Raw genomic sequence first — 9,710 nt, forward strand, 5'->3', positions numbered from 1 at the left:
GGGGGATCCAGGGTGACAGATGTGGCCTTTAACCTGCTTGTCACAATGCTTCACATACAGAGACAGGGTCTCACTATGCAGTTCAGGCTGGCCTTGAGCTCACTTTGTAGTCCAGGTTGGTGTTGAACTTGCAAGGATCCTCCTGCCTCAGCCTCCTGAGTGCTGAGATCACAGGCATGCACCACCACATCCAGCTCAGAAAGGAACTTTCTTAGTTTTACAAGGGCAGCTAGGAAAATTTACCACAGTAACTACTTGGAAGATAATGATGCACAATGTGATAGATGGTTAGTGTCTTATTTTTTGGTTTTGAAAATGTTTTATTTTTCAAATAAAATAGCTGTGTTTTGTGAAGAAATACTGGAAGAGTTTCCTTTAGGATCCAGAGGAAAATAGAGCTGAGTAACAGCTGAATGACTGATGTCTGGGCCAGTAGGTAAGACCAGAAAAAGTAATGATCAGTACCAGAAGATGGACCAGTTATCACTGTGGTGCCCAGCGCTTTCAAAAGTCTGTGGACAGCTCACTCACCCCCACTGCGAGGAGCAGGTGAGGGGCCAGGGGATGCCATCCACACAGAAAAGGCGAGGCATGTCTGTCATCAGCGCAAGGGGAAAGCTCTAGAGGAGGAAACCCTGCCTGGAACCCATTGTAAATGACACTGTTGCTGAAGTCTGTCTCAATAAAGGGAAAAGTGTCACCGGAATGGAAACACCAGCATTGGGACAGGTGTCTCTCTGTCTGTTTATAGTTTCAACAAACTTCCAATCCAAAGCAGGGTGGGTTTTATGAGAAAATTGGAAAGGTCATCCTCAAATTTACACAGAAGAGAAAAAGGACTTGTGGAGGAGAGCCAGGGTGCAGGCACCTTCATCCTGACCCCCGAAGGTGCACCACACAGTGGGGATGAGTCTGGATGCAGGGCCCGGAGTGAACCCACAAGGGGACACATGCTCGGGTCCTGATGAGCATGAGGGACTGGCCGTACAGGACGTGGTGCAGGGGCGCTGCCTGAGACTGGAGCCTAAAGCTCTGCACTGTATTTGAAAATAAATTTTGGTGTTGGAAGTCTTAAACATGAAAGTGCACACATTAGACTCCTAGCAGACCACATGTAGATGTTGCTTCTCTGCCTGTTTGGGTGCAGTGTGGCCTTCTGGTACAGAAAGAAGCCGCGTGATGCTAGGCCAAAGTGCACACTGCAGTAAAAACCATCAACCCTGCTCCCTGACCACAGCTCCTCAGACAATAAAGTCAGAGGGTAGGCTGCGAGGCGAGGAAGACATCTCACCACATTTCCAACAAAGGATGGGCACACAGAAATAGGAAAGAAACAGGAGGGTGTGGTGGCACTCACCTGGAATCCCAGCACTCGGGAGGCTGAGGCAGGAGGGTTGTTGCAAGTTCGAGACCAGCCTGGCCTACAAAGTAAGCTCAAGGCCAGCCTGAACTGCTGAGAGACTCTGTCTCAAAAAGACAACTTTCCTGATTCCCAGCTGCATTCCCACACCCCCTGCCCTGGCTGCATTTAACGTTTTTAAAGGGTTCAGGTAGCCAGGTGTGGTGGTCCACACCTGCCATCCCAGCAATCAGGAGACCGAGGCAAGACAAGCTCAAGGTCATCCTGGGCTACGTCTGTGTCTTACCAAGGCGCTGAGCGCACTGTCTGAAAAGCTGTCCTAACACTATGGCATTTCCTGCCATGCGTGGCCCTTTGGAGCAGAGGGAATATTCCAGGAAACATGCCATGTGTCCCCTCCCTCCCCCAGCCACATGCCACATGCAGGCTGAGCTCCCGTGGCAGCTGCTGGGGTCTCCAAGTCCCCTGGTGGGCGGGGACTGCTCTGGGGACAGAGGCAGGCAGTGGCTTTCATAGAGTGGACATCCCACTGGCTCCACACAGTGACCGGGGAGGAGCAGCTGCTGCCCGGCCAGCAACCTGGGCACCTGTGCTGGGCAGGGCTGTCCCTGGCTGCAGGATAACATTTTCTAGAAGAGGTGAGACAACCAGGTCCATGGTTCCGGCCAGGGTGTGCAGCTAGGACACCGAGAGCCCACCTGTAGCAGGGTCTAAGTCACCTTGATCTCCACTGCCTGTGACCTTTCCTCTTTTTAAAATGTTAATTTTTTCTTAGCCCACATTTGCAGGACAATGACATTCCTCATGGGGAGGTGATTCATGCTCATAACACATCCCTGTCCCTTTCAAACATCTCCTGCTCCCCTCCATCTCTTGGGGTAAGACCTTTGCTAATCTGAGCCCCCACTTCTGACAGAAATAGAGGAGTAAGCAGTGACTTCAAAGCCCTCCGAGAACTGCGGGGCCACAGATTCTGTGCTGCGGGCTCAGACGCGTTGCTAAGCCCTGACTCGCAATTCCCGCTCCTCAGGAATCGGAACATAGAGACATGATGGACCCTGCACATCCATAGAGGAAGCTGGACAGGGTGGCACCACTCCTAGGAGCTCAGAGCAAGCCTAGCAAGGAGGCCTCTGCTGTGTGGAAGGAAGTGGGGAGCCTGGGGTCAGGAGGATGCGGGCCACCCCGCGTTTGCTCCTCCTCACAGCAGGTCCCATCCCAACCATGTCTGCTCAGGGTGGGGATGCCCAGTTTCTCCATGGTCCCAGGGCTCAGTCTGGCTGACTTCTCAGAGCTCTGGCCCTGCCCTGCTCCGGATCTCTGTGCTCTGAGTTGCACCTCGAGGTCTCCGGGACTAGGGGCTGGAACTGGAAGAGAACTTCCCTCACCCAGTCGGGTCCAAGTCGCCCCGTGAGGCCCTGGCCTGGGGATGGGATGGGTGGGGGGTGAGAGCCAGCTTGAGAAACCACCTTGTTTGGACTTGTCCACCACACGTGGCCCTCATTTTACTGACTAGTGCCTTTCTCTAAAAACAGCTACCATAGCCCTGCTTCTGCTGCTGTTTTGTCTCAGACAGGGCCTCACTCTGTACTAGGCCCAGGTCAGCCCTGAACTCTTGGTGACCCTCCCACCTCAGCCTCTGGAGTGCTGGGATTGCAGGCCTGAGCCGCCAGAGCTGGTTGACCCAGCTCTTGCTTCCCATGCTTTGGTATTGTTTTTAGGTATTCACCTTATCCCAGGTTCTGCACCCAGGGCCTGACAGGCCCGTGATTTCATGTGTGCAGCACTGCAGCCCGGGAAGAGTCACACTCATTCCCCAGAGGGATGAACGGAGGCTCAGAGAGCTTAGGTGATTTTCTTAGCATCACACAGCTGCTAAGGTGGAGTCCGGTAGCCTCCTCTCTGCTCAGCAATCAGCAGAGCAGCAGCCAGGATGAGGTCCCCAGGCGCCTGCTACCCCAGCTCCCTCTGGTCCAGCAGGCAGAGGCCAACCCCAGCTCCAGCACACCCACTGGCCTTCTGATTTGATCCTCAGACCCTGAAGACACAAGCGGGCAGTCCCTACCTCTGCCTGATTTGTCCCCATATCTGAGGGCACCCGTGTCGCTCTGTCTCCTGGAGATAGATGTGTCCAGAGGCAGCGGCAGCGAGCTGCTTGGCACCAACGAATCTGAGACTGAGGTCTCCAGAGTCCCCAAGTAGCCTGGTCCTGTCACTTTCACAGGCAGAGCGGGGCCAAGTGGGCAGCTGGGCTGGGACCTGGTGCCCCAGCATTGTCTGGGGCTGAGGATGAGCATCTCCCGAACAATGCCCTTCCGGGACGTGGCTGTGAGTGTCAAGAGCGCTCCTGCCCATCCGACCCTCAGGGTTCTTTCCCTTGTTTAAGAGCCAAAAACTCCTCCATGGAGCTCAGAATATTCTCCTGTACTTTTTCTATGAGGGTCAAATACCCGAATCCCCCCTGGCTCTGCAGGGTGACTCGAGCTCATGAATTTCCACCCCAGCTTTTGCTTGTAGTTAAAATGGATGTTTATTCTTGCTGTGATTTCTTGAATCACAGTGACTTTTGCATTTAGGCAGAGTAATAATAAATAGGTTTCCGGTGATGGCTTAAAGATGGTGCAATGTCACCAACTTCAGGTGTTCAATTTAGTATTAAACTCGCCAAGAATTGTAGCACAATTGTTATTCTTCAGGCTGACTTTACTTACAGGGTCTCAGTTTCCCCAGCCACGAAAAGGATGCATTATGCGTCTGCTTTGTGGCTTGGAGCCAGGGCAGCAGTAGTCCCAGCTAACAGGGAAGATGAGGCAGCAGGATCACTTGAACCCATAAGTTTGACCTACGAAGACCCTGGATCAAAATATCTATTTATTGCTTCCTCACTGAATTTCCCCAAGGTTTAAATAAGATGATGTTTGTGCAACCACTCTGAAGATTATGAAATATGAGGAGATTGTGATCATAAAATTGTCAGACGGGACGTCCTATCCTAACAATGGACTCCTTGGAAGCAATCAGGCTGCGCAGGCCTGGGGTTGGGAAGGAATCCATTTGCCGGGAGCTGGGCCTTTGGGGTTCAGGCGGAGGTGCTGTGTGAGGCTGCACCTGAACTCGCACCGTGTGGGGCTCGGCTCTGCTGGGGCAAGACCTGGGTGGGGACAGCTGCTGGAGAACTGCTGAACCCGTGCAGGGCGCGCCCTGCACTGCCCCTGCTTGTGTCCTCCTGTCCGCCGCACCAGTCCCATCGCAGGGAGGACACGAGGCGCAGGGAAGTGGACTCAGGGTGTGCAGACATCACGAAGGGCGCTGGCGAAACAGCAGCTGTGAAAGCGCCGGGTTAACGGAGGAGCCTAGTTTCCACCGCTGAGGGGTCCCTGTCGCCTGGCACCGCTGCTGGGCACAGGGCGGCTCCGCCCGGTTCCCGTCCTAACCCTCGCTGTGCTCAACCCGCACACCCTGGGTGGCCTCGGGCAGCCGAGGCGGCTCTGGTTTCTCAGGCCGCCGCAGGCCAAGGCGCTGTCAGCAGCTCGTTGTGCGCGCCCTGGGCGGGCTGGGAACCCCCTGGGCCACCCAGACGCCAGGCTGCGGCTACAGCAGGCTGCCCTGATGGAGACCAGAGGGCTGCCGGGTCCCCTCTCCCCTGTCCCCAGGGAGACGCCAGGCCTGTGTCACTTGGCAGCTGCAGTGCAGTGCGGGAGGTGCAGCCCACAACAGCCCCAGGCCGGGTTTGGTCTCCATGGCGGCCCTGGGAGTGGACAGTGAGAAGACCCCGTGCGTCCATCCAATGTTGGAGCTCCAATCTGTGGGCTCCTCGCTGCCTTGGTGCAAGTTGGATCCGAATTGTTTGTGAAATGCATCTGACCTTTGGGTCTCCTCCCTCCCCCTCCTCTCCTCCTTCCCCCTCCACTCCCCTCCTTCCCCTTCCCCTCCTCACCTCCACTCCCCCCTCCCCTCTTCTCCTCCCTTCTTTCCTCCCTCCTGTCCTGTTCCTTCTCCTCTGCTCCCCTCCTCTCCTTTCCCCTCCCCCAAGTCCCCTTCTCTCCTCCCCTCTCCTCCCATCCCACCCCTCCCCCACTCTTTTTCTTGTTTTCACTGAACCCAGTGCCTTCACACTGAGCTACATCCCCAGTCCCCCCCCCCTCCAAATTTTTTTCCTTTTTTTTTACTTTTTATTTTGAGACGGAGTCTCACTAAGTCCCTAAGTCCCTAAGTGCCCCGGCTGGGTTTGAACTTGCAATCTTCCTACCTCAGCCTCCCAAGGAGTGCTGGGGTTACAGACGGGCTGCACCACACCTGGCCAAGCAATGTCTAAATAAAAGCCACTTTTATCACAGTGCGTACAGCATACTTACACTCTGATTTGCTCACCTTACTTTTAAAAAGCTTCAGGTATTTCCTTACTCAAGGAAATAGAATGCATCAGAGAACAGGGAAAGAAGAAAGGAGGAAGGAAAGAAAAAGCCAGCGTTGGAGCAAACCAAGTAATTATTTTCATATTGCAGTTAGCCGTGTGGCTTTTGGAGTGAGTGGGTCTCCACCTGTTCTTCCCAACGGGAACCCTTGTGAAGTAACTGCACCATACACGACAGGGGATAAGTTTATTCCTTTCTTCTTTTAAGTTTACTTATTTTTACAGACTCTTAAAACTACTGAATTGGGTCATAGTACTGAATAAATGTCCATGTCTCTGTGCCCTGGCACCGACTGTTACCCAAAAGAGGTTACAGTCTCTCTCGAGCCGTGGGTTTACTCCTGTGTAGGGTGACAGGCCTGGAGGCCACCAGGAACCCTGAGCCATGCAGAGCTGAGCTCCCGAGGAGTGGTTTCCTCTGGGCATCACGCACCCCTGTTTGTCTTAAAAGACAGGTGCCGTGGGTGATGCCCTTGCAGCAGAACGACACACCCACACGTGACTGTCACCAAAGCCCAGAACCCAGCGTCGCCAGGCTCCCACCCGGGACGTACAGGAAGCGAGCAGTTCTGCAGCTGTCACCTGGCCTTGGCAGTGCCCGCCCTCAGCCGCTCCACCCTGGCCATGGCCACAGGCCTGTGCCTGAGCAACTCGGTCGGTGGCCCCTGACACCGGCCACACACAGCTGTCACACAGGCAGGAGCCGCTCGGGTGCCAGCTGACGCAAGCCTGCAGCTGCCCCCCAGGAGCCACTGGCCAAGGTCGGCCAACACGGCCACCTGCAGGCCCGTGGTGGCCAAAACGAGATCTCCAGGCAGCCCCCCAAGGGAGGAGGAGATTGCCTTTCCTTAGTGGATGCCCAGCTATGCAGCCTGCCCTGGGCCCTCATTCCTGTGAGGCAGAAGCAAACCATGGGACTCTCGTGGGCATCTTCTGCTCTGCTCGACATCCTTGCATGGGCCGTGGGCCTCGCCTGCAGCCCCTGGGCCTTGGCTGCTCTCCTGGGCACTCAGCACCCTCTGCTCATCCACCCTGCCCCTTCGGTGCATGCTATCTCCAGCCACGGGACAGGGCAAAAGGGGCCACCTATCTGTACCCAACTGTCACTGTCCTCTGGGTTATACCCGACTTCCTTAGCGTATCTGGGTTCACTGTTTTTATTTTTCTGTTTTTGCATTTCGCTATGTAGTTGAGGCTGGCCTCAAACTCATGGCGATCCTCCGGACTTAGCCTTCCAAGTGCTGTGATCACAGGCGTATACCTCCACATCTGGCGAGTGTCTGGGTTCAGACACTGCCGTGAGAACCTACACAGGAAAGAAGACTCTTCCTTTAGGGATCCCTGGGCTCTTTCTGTCATGAACCCCTTCTCCTCTCTGTTCCCCACTGCACTCTCACCCAGGCCGCTGTGTTTCTCACTTTCCTGTCCCCAAAACCACAACTTACAGGAGAGGAGTTTAATTTAGCTCAGGGTTTCAGGGTGTTCAGTCCATGGTTTCCTGGCTCCCAGGCAGGACCCTCAAGAGCTTCCCAGTTCCTGCTGTCCAGGGGAACAGGGCCAGGGAAGACCGGATATAGACTCCAAGGTCACACTTTGGGGACTCACCTGGACACATTTGGGAGCTGCATTCCTAATCTGCCGGCCAATTCCTACTGACATTCAGTGCGAGGAGCCTTCCCACATCCGAGAGCCTTCCACTGACCTGTCCTCGACCCATTGGTGTGGGCAGAGCACGCATCCCGCTCTGGATCATAGATGAGTCTTGGGCCAGGCTGGGTGGTAATGCGGGCTTTGGATGCCTAGGTGGGGGAAGCGACTCCCTGAGAGGTTTAGTCATGGAGGCAAATGTCTGAGTGACCCGAGCCCAGCAGGTCTCTTCTTGTTTCCCAAGCGGTGATGGGCACTGTGGTTTGTGGTTTCGGGACCTGTTGCATGCTGTCAGATGCCAGCCCGAGGACATGCTGGTTTCAGTTGGCACGGAAAGGGGCGTCCTTTAACTTGCTTTCCTTCCTTGGGGAACAGGGAACAAACGCACTGGAAACCACCTGCTGGGGACACGTGCGTGCCAGGCCAGGGTTCCCTGGGACAGTCCCAGGTTAAGGTCTGTTTCTCAGAAAAGTTATTCACTGGGCCGCTGGGTAGGGAAGAACCTGGAACAGGAGCAGATGGAGTCCAAACAAATCTGACACGCTGGGACAGTCAGCATCCCTGCGACTGTTGGTATCCAAGATCCAGAGCCAGGAAGAATTCTGCTCAAGCAGTGGCCCTGACACTAGATATTCGGCCACCTGGAATTTTTACAAATGTACCATCACCTCTCCTCAGCAGAGTGGTTGCACGAATCTGTGGAAGAAACTCACTGTTTCCACACACGTGTTTATGATATGTTCACATTATGGGCCTCGGATTCCGTCACTGCAGACGATTATCCCCTGGTGTAGAAGATGTTCCAACCCCTCTCCACAGCTATTTTTGAAATATTCAACTAGTCGTTGGCAACAGTAGAAGGGCAATAGAAGTTTTCTCTCCTGCCCAGCAGTGTGCGCGCCTCTCCCTGGAACCAGCTCCCTGACCATCGTCTCCTTTATCACACCCTCCTGTAGCCCTGGTCCCCCATTGTATTCCTTAGTTCTTTGAGATCAGCTTTTTAGCTTCTGCTTGTAAATGTGATTATAGACTATTTGTTTCCGGTGCCTGACTGAGGTCACCTAATGTAACGATCCTAGGTTCCAGCCATGCCAATACAAATGACAGATCTCATTCTTTTTTTTTTTTTTTTTTTTTTATCTTTTTCCTTTTTATCAGTACTGGGGATTGAACTCACGACTGCCTGCTGGCAAGGCAGGCGCTTATGCCGCTGAGCTAAATCCCCAGCCCCCAGAATCTCATTCTTTTTCATGGCTGAATAATGTTCTGTAGATGAAGGGCATAGTACCTCATGTCCTCCATCCGTTCACCTCTGACAGGCGCACAGGTGGACTCTGTGCCTCGGCTGCTGTGGGCAATGCTGTGAAAGTGTCCTCCTACAGAAATCTCTCTGACGGTTCCTGTGGGTGTAACTGGTAGTGGACTGAAAGATCCTGCAAACGCTCTATTTGTAGTTTTCTGAGGAACCTCCAAACAGTTTTTTGTGAGGGCTGAACTTGCAGACATTTTTCTCAGTGATATTTAAGGTTTTCTCTTCCTTCACAAATATTTGTAAAGGGTTCTCCCTGGAAGGATTCGTTTTCAGAGTGTGGAAGGAATTGGGCTGTTTGGTGGGGTCCAATGTGGCATCACTATGTGTGGTTAGAAGCTGTAGGTGCCCTGACAGGGGCTGGCCAGGGGACAACCTGCTTTAGGCCAGCTTACTGCAGGATGTCTGGGACAGAAGTGAATTCTGACACCATCGAGGTGAACCCAGGAGAAGGATGAGCCACCGGCACAGCACAGCAGGGTCCGAATTACTCTGTTCTTCCCAATGTTTCCTGGGTTCTGGACCAAAGCTCCAGGCTCCGCAGCGCAGCGCCCGCCCACACCCAGCCCCTGCATAGGTGACCTGCAGCTCAGTGGCACTTAGGGATGGTTGGTGGGGACACACACTACTAGCGGCTCTGGGAGCGGTGGGGACACGGATGGAGCATGGGTGATCCCGGCTTGGACTCCTGTTCCATCTCCTCGGCCCTGTGGCTTCTCTCCAGCACGCAGCTGTGTGGCAGAGCTGCCTGCACTCAGCTTTGGGCAAGGACTGTGCAGACTCCGAGCAGCTCGCAGTAGGCCAGCAGACGGGCGGGGTCGCCGGCCGAGGAACCTGCTTCTGGGGCTGCTTCTCTAGCAGATTTTCAAAGGGACCCACGAGGCTGGTTTCCCACCCTGGTTGCCTCGAAGCTGCCCCCCCACCCCACCCGGTTTCCTGCAGGGCTCAGTGGCTTGGCAATTGCCTTCTGTGCACACCTA

This window comes from Cavia porcellus, unplaced genomic scaffold, assembly GCF_034190915.1.
Source record: "Cavia porcellus strain 051 isolate PalLab524CR breed Dunkin Hartley unplaced genomic scaffold, mCavPor4.1 scaffold_9, whole genome shotgun sequence".
NCBI classification, from domain to species: Eukaryota; Metazoa; Chordata; class Mammalia; order Rodentia; family Caviidae; genus Cavia; species Cavia porcellus.